The following is a 13972-nucleotide window of genomic DNA, read 5'->3' as shown; positions in this document are numbered from 1 at the left end:
TTCAGCTGACAAAGGGGAATTGTTGCGGTGGCATGTTGCCTCGATTTGAAAGTCTGATTTCTGTGGTTAGTTTGAATGTTTGGCTAGAAAAGCTAGATGGTGGGTTAGCATTAATACTACAGGACAGCAGACACTGGACATGTTATTCAAATTGCCTGTTGGATCATTATGAACAGTTTCATACTTAAACACTAATTGCTGAACTCTGACCTAAATTTAACCCACAACATGGTTCAAATTTTGAAGTGATTTTTTGCATTACATAGCATTACCTTGCATCATATTTGTAAATAAATAGTTCAGTTTTGTGCTTTCTAAATGTCTCCAACTTGATACTGTGTATGGGGAGGAAGCAAACACCTTAAAGTACCTAAAATCTCTGGACAGCACTGCATGCCTATGTTCTTGGGACAAAAAAATCAATATGTATTCATGTTGACTGATGCTGTAATATTGCCAGTTTTGGCAAACAACCAATGGCTGATCTGGAGATGTTATTTTTATCCTTGTCCTTGACAGCTGGTAATTTTTCAGTCATTTTTTTTTTCACTTTTATGCTCCTCTTCGAGCAATGTATCACTCAGTGGACAAATTAATGTACCATCACCATTTCCTATATTTCACCAGGCGTTTTTAAATCTGACATCAGCCTTTAAATGGCCTCATACAATCTAATTCAACACAAATCTTTCAGCACAGGTAGTCCGACAATTCCCTCTTGGCACCGGTTTGTCCTTTCACTCTGCCACTCAGTGTCTCCTCTCCTTTCAATTTTGTTCCAAGCTAAAATGACGGTTCCCCAAACAGTTTGTGGATCACCTTGAATTACTGCAACAGTATAAAACAGGCAGAAATGTATCAGTGTCATATTGACTTTACCCTTCCAGTCAGACAAACACCATATGGCAAGGGCCTGTAATGTGAAATGCCTCCAGACTAAGCAATCTGAGCAGGGTGGGTTATCGTATGTAATGCAAAACGGGGAACAAACAATGTACCTACAGTTAATTTACAGTCTCATCAGTATGCTCTGGAAACATAAACTACACCAGTGAACAGACTGCACAACAGTAAAGATAATTAACAATCCACCGCCACCTCATTAGCACACCTACACTACCTCTCATTTTTTAAATATTTTGTTTCCAATGAGCCAGACGCTCTCGTAATGTTTTTAAATGGTCGTGAGCAATAATTCTCGAAGGTTTTTTGACAGGATATTGGCTACTTTTTTACCCATTTTCAATCCAGTTCTTGTACCTGACCATTTTCAGAGGAACGATTTTTTGTCTTTTAAGCCTCTTGACACTGACCTGTGAATATTTCGAGCATTAAACGGCACCTATCTCAGGTTTGTTATGCGCAAAAACACAAAATTTGTTCCCATTTTATGAATTTACTCTGTAGAATATACTAACACAGTTAGACATTCATAACATTGTATTTTTGTACCAAAGAACTCATAGATCTCAGCGTTGTGCGCAATGCTTCCTTAACAAATATGAGGAAACTGGAAGAGTGGAGGGCAAAAGAAAAAGTTCACGTCAAATAAAGCCTATCAACTGCAGATGAACAGTATCTGAAAGTCATGTCCTTAACAACTTTTTAAAAACCCAGCAAAGACCTGTCATGGATTAACTGACCTTTCAGTTAATCCATGTACTGTTCACTGAATCCAGAAATTAGTTCACTGGATATCAAGAAGCCATTATTAAGGAAGGAAATGGGGAGGAAACAACTGCGGTATGCCAAATTACACAAGAACTGGAAATCAATGAATCCAAATTTTAAATATTTGGCTCAAACTGTTCTAAGTCTTTCCCAAGGGGGTCAGGAGAGTGGTAGAACTTTTGGGCAACATTTAAGCCAATGGTGTTGAGGAAAATGTCAAAACTGATGCAATGTTGAAGGTAAAAAAGCACCATCAGCACCACTATGTTTTGCTTCACCCGCCATGGTATTAATCCAACACCATCTGGAAAGCATCTGACTGGCAAGAGATTAATTTTTCGGCATCACAATGATCCCAAACACCATCCCAGTAACAGCATACACACAGTGGAACACTAAGTCATGGATTGGCCTCCCCAGAGCCTGGACCTCATCAATATTGAAGGAATGTATGTTCATCTTCACAGAGAATGGGACAAGCGACAGCCAACATCCAAATAAGAGCTTTGAATATGCGGACGTCATACCAAATATTTACTTTCAAGCTCTTAGAATTACTGTTTTTTGCCTTATATGCTGCATTTCCATTCTATTGCATATGTTTCAATAAATCGCTGCCCTTTTTTCCAGTTTTACTAGCAAAGTATAAATACATAATGCAGTCTGTTATACTGACAGGGGTTTCTCTTATAAAATTTCTTCCTCCTAGATCTTTAACTGAAAGTGGCATCAATGCAAAGTGGAAGCATTTAGGAACCACAGCAACCTACAGTGGCTTGCAAAAGTATTCGGCCCCCTTGAACTTTTCCACATTTTGTCACATTACAGCCACAAACATGAATCAATTTTATTGGAATTCCACGTGAAAGACCAATACAAAGTGGTGTACACGTGAGAAGTGGAACGAAAATCACACATGATTCCAAACATTTTTCACAAATAAATAACTGCAAAGTGGGGTGTGCGTAATTATTCAGCCCCCTGAGTCAATACTTTGTAGAACCACCTTTTGCTGCAATTACAGCTTCCAGTCTTTTAGGGTATGTCTCTACCAGCTTTGCACATCTAGAGACTGAAATCCTTGCCCATTCTTCTTTGCAAAACAGCTCCAGCTCAGTCAGATTAGATGGACAGTGTTTGTGAACAGCAGTTTTCAGATCTTGCCACAGATTCTCGATTGGATTTAGATCTGGACTTTGACTGGGCCATTCTAACACATGGATATGTTTTGTTTTAAACCATTCCATTGTTGCCCTGGCTTTATGTTTAGGGTCGTTGTCCTGCTGGAAGGTGAACCTCCGTCCCAGTCTCAAGTCTTTTGCAGACTCCAAGAGGTTTTCTTCCAAGATTGCCCTGTATTTGGCTCCATCCATCTTCCCATCAACTCTGACCAGCTTCCCTGTCCCTGCTGAAGAGAAGCACCCCCAGAGCATGATGCTGCCACCACCATATTTGACAGTGGGGATGGTGTGTTCAGAGTGATGTGCAGTGTTAGTTTCCCGCCACACATGGCATTTTGCATTTTGGCCAAAAAGTTCCATTTTGGTCTCATCTGACCAGAGCACCTTCTTCCACATGTTTGCTGTGTCCCCCACATGGCTTGTGGCAAACTGCAAACGGGACTTCTTATGGTTTTCTGTTAACAATGGCTTTCTTCTTGCCACTCTTCCATAAAGGCCAACTTTGTGCAGTGCACGACTAATAGTTGTCCTGTGGACAGATTCCCCCACCTGAGCTGTAGATCTCTGCAGCTCGTCCAGAGTCACCATGGGCCTCTTGGCTGCATTTCTGATCAGCGCTCTCCTTGTTCGGCCTGTGAGTTTAGGTGGACAGCCTTGTCTTGGTAGGTTTACAGTTGTGCCATACTCCTTCCATTTCTGAATGATCGCTTGAACAGTGCTCCGTGGGATGTTCAAGGCTTGGGAAATCTTTTTGTAGCCTAAGCCTGCTTTAAATTTCTCAATAACTTCATCCCTGACCTGTCTGGTGTGTTCTTTGGACTTCATGGTGTTGCTGCTCCCAATATTCTCTTAGACAACCTCTGAGGCTGTCACAGACCAGCTGTATTTGTACTGACATTAGATTACACACAGGTGCACTCTATTTAGTCATTAGCACTCATCAGGCAATGTCTATGGCCAACTGACTGCACTCAGACCAAAGGGGGCTGAATAATTACGCACACCCCACTTTGCAGTTATTTATTTGTAAAAAATATTTGGAATCATGTATGATTTTCATTCCACTTCTCACGTGTACACCACTTTGTATTGGTCTTTCACGTGGAATTCCAATAAAATTGATTCATGTTTGTGGTTGTAATGTGACAAAATGTGGGAAAGTTCAAGGGGGCCGAATACTTTTGCAAGCCACTGTAGCTACGAAGTTACAGAGCATGATTGCCACTGCCAAGTTGCATAGTGTGTAAAAGCTGCCAACACTTTGCTGACTCAATAGCTGCAGAGTTCCAAACCTCCTGTGGCAGTAACATCAGCAGAAAAACTGTGCTGGGAGCTTTGTGGTATGGGTTTCCATAGCCGAACAGCTCCTGTAGGTGTAATGTTAGGCAGTTAATCCACTACTTCTCTATATGGTGTATATTATGAAGCCAGACTTTCAAAAGAGCAACAAGCTAAAAAAAAAATTGAAAAGCTAAGTGGGTGAATGCAAAACTGGAAAATAGCAAAGGGGACATAGGCCCCATGAATATCCATGAATATACAGCATGTGGCAGTAGAAGAAGCTATCAAAAAGAGTAGCTGCACTAACACTGCTGGAAACTGTCATTACTGTTTCTAGCTGTGCCGATTCCCTGGACAAAGTGTATATCTTTGTCATACATAAATTTAAAGAAGTCAAAGTGAACTGTTCTGCCTCTGGTGACTGTAAACTCAAACTTCTGTATGATCACAACAAATCACCAGACTGCACAGCCTAGCAGACCAGCACACAATATCTGTAAGGGTTTAGCATCAGTACAATCTTGTTTAGTTATCATGTTAAAGTGCTTTGATGAACTTTATACTCTATGACCACATTTTGCCATGATAGACAAACACACATGCGCACACACAGACACATAAAGAGAACACAATGCCAGCTATGCTGTTGCAACTGCTGACAGATAACAAACAACACTGCATCACAAAAATAACCTTTGCAGAAGACTGAGTGTCACAGCTGAGAAACACCTCTCTTTCAAAAGTCAGCAAATAGCAAAGGGCAGTAAAAGAAGCAGATGAAAAGAAATTGTATGTTTCTGTGCAGTGCAATTTTGCAGTCTGACCACAAAGCTAACCTAAATCCAATAAAAAAAAAGCAGTATCAATTTCTCAGGATATTTTGGGATGAAACTATTAAACCTTAATAAGATCTCAACACAATAGAAGCTCCCCACCAGCCTTTATATGACCAATCTCACTAGAGATTTAATTTAAAAAGAAACATTTCAATATGTGATGAAAAGAATATAAATCTTTCATTAGCCTCTCAAAGCAGCATGTGGCTTTTGGACTTTAATTACCTCTATTTGACTATATCTCTGCCACAACTGGAGGTTAATGAAAATTAATGAAAAACCAATTCACTGTGAAACCAGTCAGGGTGCAATGGTGGGTCTTGAAAAGAAATTGCTTTTTTCCCCCCTCTGCTTCACATATCATCCAAAATGCACCGTGCTAGTTATCACCTGTTAGAAATGGAACAGCAAAGCAAACACACATGAAAGGAGAGAAATCAATAGCAGCGATCTAAAATATCAAATTTGATATCAGATCTGTTCTATACAGCCTGCTGCTCAGGCTCCTACTCACATTTCTCATCATCTGTCTGAATGACGGCGTTGGCACGCATTCAAGTAGAATCTTTTGCATCAGTTGAAGAAAACTAATCTCTTTCACTAGGCAAGTACAGATGCCAAATCAAAACTAAGCGATCCACGGGACAAACACAGAGTGTTCTGTGCCTGAGTCCACGAAATGCATTTTTTTTGTTCTTGCGAACGAGAATACATCAAAACAAAAATAAAGCCAAAACTAAATCTTGCAAGTTTCTTCTAGTGATTAGAAGAAACTTGCATAATGCACAGTAACTTTCCAATGTAATCTTATTCAACTTTTACATATTTGTATTTTTGCATAATATCATAAAACAGTGGCATTTGTTCACAGTAAAAATGTTTTTGTACTAAATGTATGTAGGAAATATACCTTGTTTCTGACTTAGTTCTCACACAGCTAACCTCTTGTTTCTCTAAGCATCTTTATTTTTCACATGCTATGTAATTAAATAAGACAGCATAAAAGTGCACATAATGTAGCAGTTAAACATTCAAATTGTGTACTTCTCATTTCAAATGCTCCCAAACCCCCATTAGCAGTTTGCCAGTGTTTCTCAACACCCATTTAAAGGTTGAGGCTAAATAGGTGAAGTTTATTTTCATAATATGGCGAATGCAAAACATTTTGAGACACATCTGACAAAATTATATAACTAAATATCATCTAACTTAGTGATGACAAGTATTTGCAGTTGTCTTAAGTTGTTTCCAGTCCTCCAAATTGGCACTCTCTTCATGTGTATCATGATGTATCATTTTTCAAGGATACAGTTAATCTTTCCCATCATGGATAAGCAGCACTAGTAAGCCTATTCTGATTTATTTTCTTCATCAGTCTGCTATGCAATCTGCTTCAAGTCGACAGTCTGTTCAAAGCACCAGTTTTTATGCACCTTTTCTTATTTGATAAATTGGGGTTTTTTACGATTGTGGTGATTTGACAGTTGTGTGGAAAAGTAAATAGATCCTATGGAGATTTGTTTTATGATGGAATATTTTGACATGCAAACCTCCCTTATACTGTGTCTATAGATAAAAGATATCCAGGACTGTTACTGTTGTGTCTGAAAGCAGCACAGCATGGGCGTCTGCTTACAACTGGTGCCGGCAACAACTGTCATGAGCCAAGATTTTGTGTGTCGCATGACTGACAACAGGACCAGAGCGTTTTGCAGAAACCCCAAAGAGCAGACATCAAAGTCTGTGTCAACATTGGGAAATCTGCAATGGGAAACTTTAAATATATGGGAGAGCAGAAAAGAAATTAGCCAGGGAAGATGATTTTACAGAAAGAATGCTACTGGAGAACCTCCACGGGCACTTTCCTTGAAGACGTGCAAAAAAATTAAACCAATTGTATATGAAGATGAATGGTTAGTTGTCAGCAACATCGCTGGCATCTTTAAATTCTTATTTGTCACATTTCAGACAAACTTCACTCCCAACCATAGCATGCAAGGCGCTTGACTTCTGAGAAGAAGCAGCACAGTATTAAAGTGTGGAAGGATCTCCATCAGCAGGCAAGGAATTACCCAACATTCATGATTATCAGTGTGATAAGAATAGGATGCACTGCCACTGCCCAGAGAACAAACAGCAGCCTTCTGTCAGAAGCATGACCTAGAGCATGCTCATCATTTTCTCTGTCACTCAGGGGTGTTGTGCACAGAAAATCTGTCCCCAGGGTCAGACTGTCAACACCATGTTTTACTTCAGTGCTCACAACTTCTCACCAGATATTCTTCCTCTTCCCCAAAATGTAACTAAAGTGGAAGGGTTAGGATTTTAACACACTGGAGGTGATCCAGTATCCATCAGAGATGCTGCCTGATGCACTGACAGGACTTCCAATGAGTGTTCCAAATATGGCAACAGGAACAGTGTATCACTGCACGAGGAGACAGTTTTAAAGGGCAGAACAAGCCAAATTTAGATCGGGTGCAGTTTTTCATTGCGTCTTGGATTGAACACAGCACAGCAAAGAAAAATAGCTTCTCAATCATTCATTCAACAATAACATTAATAGATTTATTGTAATACTAGTCTCTGCCCTCAAAAGCTACAACTTCATCCTTTAACAGAAGTAACTTCTTGTAGGAGATTTCAATGGATCTTCAGTAGGAACCATGCAAAAATGTTTCCACAGCAAGATGTTTATGGGATTTCGTGCAAAAACTCCCAGTTTTAATCACTTATTTCAGTGGGTTTCAAATATATCCTTTCTACATCTTAACCAGGTCCTTCAGTGACCCTCTGTTTTTACTTAGAATGTCTTTAGGATTCAGAACACTTTTCACCTTTCAAACACATGCCTTCACAGTAACTTGGAGCTTTCTCCAAGCACATAGTTTAATCAAGCTGCAAGCTGCCCAGTCCCTAAGCAGCAATCCCAACTCTTAACATTTTCATCACCATGCTCCACACTGGTTATGAGATTCTGCTACTTGGTCTGTGCCAAACATGTTTACTGTCACTGTGACCGAAAAGCTCAATCTTTGATTTGCCTGTCCAAAACAAATTATTCAAAGCAAGCTTGGGCTTTCCTTATGTGTCGCCAGTTTTCTTTTTGAACAGCAAAGGCTTGTTCCTCACACTTTTCCCATACGTATCAAAATATCTCTGATTATAGTAGTAGTCTAAAAACTACCAGTTCTTGGAAACTAATGTTATATCAATCTGCTCTAAGGCTGTTTTATGGCCCAGTCACATAGGAAGTGACATGCACTGCGCTGTGCACTGAAACTCATTGTTTCTCTGTGGCTTGCACAGAGCAATAATGGTTTCCCGCTGCTTTGAGCATTCACATGCACCACAATGACGTACATCTGTGCAAGCTATAGAAATGCAGACAAGAAGCTGGCATATATATTGTAGTAGGTGTGAAGGCCAAGGGCAGCAGCAAAAAGTGACATACTACCAACTCAACACAAATTTTGAGTTATTGGATCAAACTAGTGGTTGGCGCAGAATTTGCTGCTTCCTATGTGAAAGGGCCTTAAAAAAAGAATAGCAGCCTCCTTGCAACTAGGAAAAAAATGATGGTTAACCAGGGATTGCAATGACTTATTTTGCATTTGGTGACTGATTGCATGTAGCTGCAGCAACCAACCAGTTGCCCAGAGGTTGAACGTCCAATGCCATCATGCTCCGAGCAACAACTTTCAACTTCAAGGTGAGTGCACAGGTCACCTGGTGGGAGGCAACCTATTTCCAATCGCGCTCTAACTCGGACCGACTGCAATCACTCTCAGAAATTTTGACAAAGGTTTGCAAATAATTGCCATGGTGTCAATCAATCTGTGTCAGTCTGCAGCAGTGAGTGGAAACTGACACAAGCAGTGCACTCAGCTGGTTATGCAACTTGTTGTATTATAGGTTTAGGGTTGTATAGGTTGTATAGTAAGATTCCCAGGCACTAACGTGATTTTGCTTGTGTTACCACAACCTGATTTCATGTAATTAACAACTTTTATTGCCATTTTTTCACTGTCTTGAGAGAAGCACCAGAATCAGTTGAAAGATAGCAACTACAGGCAAGTGGTTGCAGACTTGTAAACATTTCAAAAGCAACAAGATTGCAAGTTCACTGCGCACAGTTGCAACAATTTTAGTTGTGCAACAGTCTCTAACCACCAACTGTATGTACTTTTCAATAAGTCTTAAAATCTACACAATTCAAATATAATACTAAAACAAAGTGCTTTATAGTTTGTTGTTTATCAACTCTTTTTTTTTTGCTGATGATAAATCAAATAAGTGAAATAGTTAATAAACTAAAAAACAAAAATTTGTAATACCATAAATGTTTAGTGATGGAAACTGTTTAGGAATACACGAGTTCATTTCTGGATCCATGCCATCCTACGCATTAAAAAGTAGTGGTGGTTTGGGTACAACATTATTCATTAACATGCTAACTAAGAATTAATGTTGTGTTACATGTGGGATATTGACTTCAATTTATCATTCTCAAATTATTTTTGACAGCTGAGTTTAATGGCATCCAGAATACATCTACATACTTTACATCTGCTCGCTGCCTCTCAGATGATTTGGCACATAAACAACTTGCAGACAAAAGATAGAGCTTTATTCCGAAGAGAACCAAAAAGGGGACAAAAGCCTTGACTTAACATTAGCTCTGACTTATGAAAACAAAATACTGAAACTTTCTGCAGCTTGTATTTAAGTGTCGTATTTTAAGTAGTTTCTTCTAGACGAATCTTCCAGGAGAATTTAAATACGCAAGGACCGCCATTGTTAACAGTATTTCTCAAAGAAATCATTAGGGAGACAACAGAAGGGACAGAGGCAAGTCTTTCATGATGATGTAAAAGACCTCAAGAGAAAAAATAAGTACACAGATGCTGCAGAGATTTTCCTGCAGAGATCCCATATTTTTTTCAAAGCTGCCACATCTTTTTAAAGCAGAAGCCTTTGTCATCAGCCTTTCTCACAGGCACGATGGGCTTCTAACGTCTCTAAATGGGTTGTAACGAAAAGATGAAGTACCACTCCACATACTGCCATGTGCCACTCGCTGGGTCACATTAATTAATTGGATCATCTCTTTAACTTCTGTCTGAAAGAGTTTTATGTGAAAATTACCACAGGATGAATCAAAAGCTGTTTCAAGCTTCAAAATAAAACTCAATTTTTTAAAAACATAATGAAAGCAGCTCCCGTAAAAAGAGATTTAGGTGGATCCAATGCATAGTAGTACCAGTAAGATTTGCACAGATTTCAAATCATTCAATAAATCCTCTGTAACAGAAACAAACATGTTCATGTTCTTGGGTCCGAACACCAGATTTCTTACACAGAGCAAATCAGAGTAAGCTTGCAACTGAAAAAATGCACCAATGGGATTCAAAAGGTCTGTGGGTCATCTACTAGCATTGTGCTAATTTAGAAACAAAGATCTAGCCAGTTCTTGCTAATGACAGGCATTCTGCCAAGAGCAGCACAAATTAGCAGGTCACAAACCATCAGACCTGATGACAGAGCAAGCAATGCGCCAAGTTAAATAAGTCAGTGTACGCACAAGTGTTGTGCACGTGTTTCTCTCTGGAAACATTGTGGCAGTTCAGATCAATTACCTGCAGCTGGGAAATGCTGAGTTTTGATATATGGGCAACTTCTGTACGAAATTGCTGTAGAGTGTGGATAAATGTGTGTGGTGTCTGGATAATTCTGAGTGCAACATTCATCCAAAGGAGGGCTGCCTCTATTCCAATGTATAAACCTCAATTCTATGTTTTTACCTCAATGATTGGAAGAAAAACATCAGTCATTATATACTGAGGTGCTGTAACTCATTGGATGAGATGGTGACCCATGTACTGAAGATGCTGCTGGGGCATACCAGATTACCCACTGTGGATTGATTTATGTGTAGAAAAGTGACTGAAAGCCTAAAACACTTTAAATCTAATGCTAAATGAATAAAAGTTACCTGGCAGCCAAAAATATCCGTCCATCACTTCCAGTTGCAAAAATGGATACTGAACCTCTTTATTAAATAGGGAACATAAGCTTTTTAATGCCAAACAAAGTCTTTGCTTGGCACAGACCATTAGTAAATCTGGTCCTCAAGAGTCTTTCTCTGGTGAATAAATTAAGCTTACTATTGAAGAGCACACACCTTTTTTCAACAGCTTCAGTAGCAGTTTGTCCTAATAAAATGTAACGTGGAAGCACAAACAGGGAAATCACAAGGAGCTTGCTAAAAATAGACATTTTAAAACCTGTTATTCTTATATGGAACGTCTTTGGAGTGGTGTCTTTTTCTCTATATTTAGGAACCGTAGCAGTCTGACAGAAAGCGTCTCTTTAGTTTGAAAATGGCTTGGGGTTTATAAAGCAGTTTCTAGTATTCCTAAATACTCAAAGTGCTTTTTACACAAGCCACGTTCTCCCATTTACACACACACACTCTTAAAGCACTTTTATTCTACTGTATTCAAGTTAAGCACTTTATCTAGCACACACACACAAACACTGATAGATGCATCAGAGCAATTAAGATTCGGCTTCTTGCTCAAGGGCATTTCCACATGCAGACCAGAGACACTGAGGATCAAACTGCTGTCCATATTCACAAGTTCCTGTATATGAAGACAAAATCCAAGAAAAATGGTACACTAAATTCTTTGCAGACCATTTTTTAATCTTACTTCAAGACATAAACATGTTTACATACTAATTATTCAACTCACACTTATAAATAAATACACACAATTTTAAACAGGTCAGTGCAGTCTCTCTCACAGCTTGGTTTGAGGCCCCTTTTTTCTAAATGTCAGTTTAGAAAAAAGGCAGTAGGACAGTGCATGTTCCCCAAGTATCAGCTCTCATATCTAGGTTGCTGTGAACTTGGATAATTGCTTATCTGGTTTGGTGAATCCAAAATGATGATAGGTTGCCCCATCATAAAAATGAGAGAAAAAAACCCCAGAAGAACTAAAATCTGAAAGTAAATACAGCACAACATAGTTTGATCTATTGTATCAGTACTTCTAACCTCATTGTCTTCCCATTTCCCCTCTTCCTCCATTTTTCTTCAGTTTCTCAAGGACAAATTAGATCAGAGTCGAACAAGTAGAAAAAGGTGAAAACACTGCTATTTTGACAGTGAGTGAATGTGCGCTGTGGGTGAGGGTACAGTATGTGTGTCCGTTTGTGGGAGCTGGAGAGAGACCAACGGGACAGATCTGGGACACTCAGCCATCAGCAGCAAAGCAGCAGAAAACTAAAACCAGGGCAGCCACTGATCCACTGAGAAACATTTCCATATGTGACAGGATGTTCGCCCTTAATTAAGCCCTCAGATCTTCTCCATATTTTATCATAATCATTCATATTCATTCACAGTTGTGGCTGTGGACACAATCGTTTCCTTCGGGGCCACACTTTTAGCTGTTATGTGAAAAATCAGAAGCACCTCAGTAACCACACTCAATAACACTGAGGAAAACATGGATGAGTGCTTGTTATGCCATAGGCAGCAACAACAGGAAACAAAGTAAAAAAGGGGAGCCAGTGTAATGCATTTTAAAACTACTGTGTTAAATCTCACAGCCCTGACTCATTTCCGTGTATTAGTCACAGCGATGGCTGTCACTGTATAAAGTTTTAACACTCACTATTGACTGTTGTTCTACCAGATTTATGCACGGTGAAAATAAATTTGAATTTAAATTATTTTATGACCTCTTTCCTTTTATTTTTCCTCCATTTGACAGCAAATACCTGAGAGCAAGACACGGTGAAAACATCAGAAAAGTCCTAGCAAACCCAGGTGCTCTGCACACACTACATCACTCTAGACCACTATCCCACTGTCATACCCCTGATTCAGTGGTTACACAATACAAGCAAACAGAGGCTGAGGCTCAGCATATCACTATTTGCAGTCAGCAGCACCACTATCTATGACCATGAACACAGAACAGCTGTTTTTCTTGAGCAGATGACTCACTCAAACAGCCAGAGTGCTGGGGCTCCTATAGTTATCGCACAGATGCTAAAGGGTAGCATGAAGCGTTGGTGTTGTGTTTGGCAGGCTGGAGGACATTGGTATGCTAACAGTGAGAAATGTGATGGATGGATGGGAAAGACTGGGATGGATGTTAAGTGTTCACATACTGGATTGAGTGGTAAATGATCATATGATAATAATGATTAAGTACTGTGTTATACTGACGATATAGCATCAGCGCTAGCATAAAAATCCTGAAACTGAGCCTACAAATGTCAATACAAACATCTGTATCATTCCCATGAAAACACACCCATCCACAACCATTAATGCATAGTTAAAGCGTGCTAGTGTGGTGAAATCTGTAATGATTATAGGTCATTCAGGTAACCACTCGCTGGAAAGGCATGAAAATAATAGGGTTTACTTTTATTTATGATTATTTATTTGATTGATTTATTATCCAGCAATGACCAGTGTGCTGATCAACCTCTGAAAATAGAAAAATGGTATCCAGTACTTGGTAATTTAATATGGAAGTTTACCAAATATTAACAGTAAACAGTATAGTTGAAGTAAAGCTATCGTTGGATCAAACAAGCAAAAGTTAACTCCATTATTTCCATGGCTTTCTAGTTCAGTGGTTACCTGAATGATCTTTAAACACTGCAGATTTCACCACCCCAGCTTTGCTTTAACTATGCATGAACAGCTGTGCATGGATGTCACAGTGATATGATATTATGATTATGGTTATTATTAGTGCTGTCAGCCTTAATCTCGTTAAAATGACGTTAACGCCATAACTGCATTAACGCGGCAAATCTCCGCCCGTTAAAGAGCTAACCGGGCTAATGTGTTGATGCCATGCAGCCCCATGGTAACTCGCTAACGGAGATCTGTCGCGTTAATGCAGTTATGGCTTTAACGTCATTTTAACGAGATTAATGTTGACAGCGCTAATTATTATATTAACTGCTTTA

The 13972-nt window shown here is 39.3% G+C and overlaps 1 protein-coding gene across 1 annotated transcript in view; it reads right to left on the bottom strand.

Moving 5' to 3' along the window:
* Window positions 1-13972, bottom strand: part of cpne5a (copine Va) — a 78018-nt gene that overhangs the window by 16812 nt on the left and 47234 nt on the right. The window lies entirely within an intron of this gene.

This window comes from Oreochromis aureus, linkage group 20, assembly GCF_013358895.1.
Source record: "Oreochromis aureus strain Israel breed Guangdong linkage group 20, ZZ_aureus, whole genome shotgun sequence".
Classification (NCBI taxonomy): Eukaryota; Metazoa; Chordata; class Actinopteri; order Cichliformes; family Cichlidae; genus Oreochromis; species Oreochromis aureus.
The sequence above is the reverse complement of the archived record's forward strand: the minus strand, read 5'-3'. Positions and strand labels throughout refer to the sequence as shown.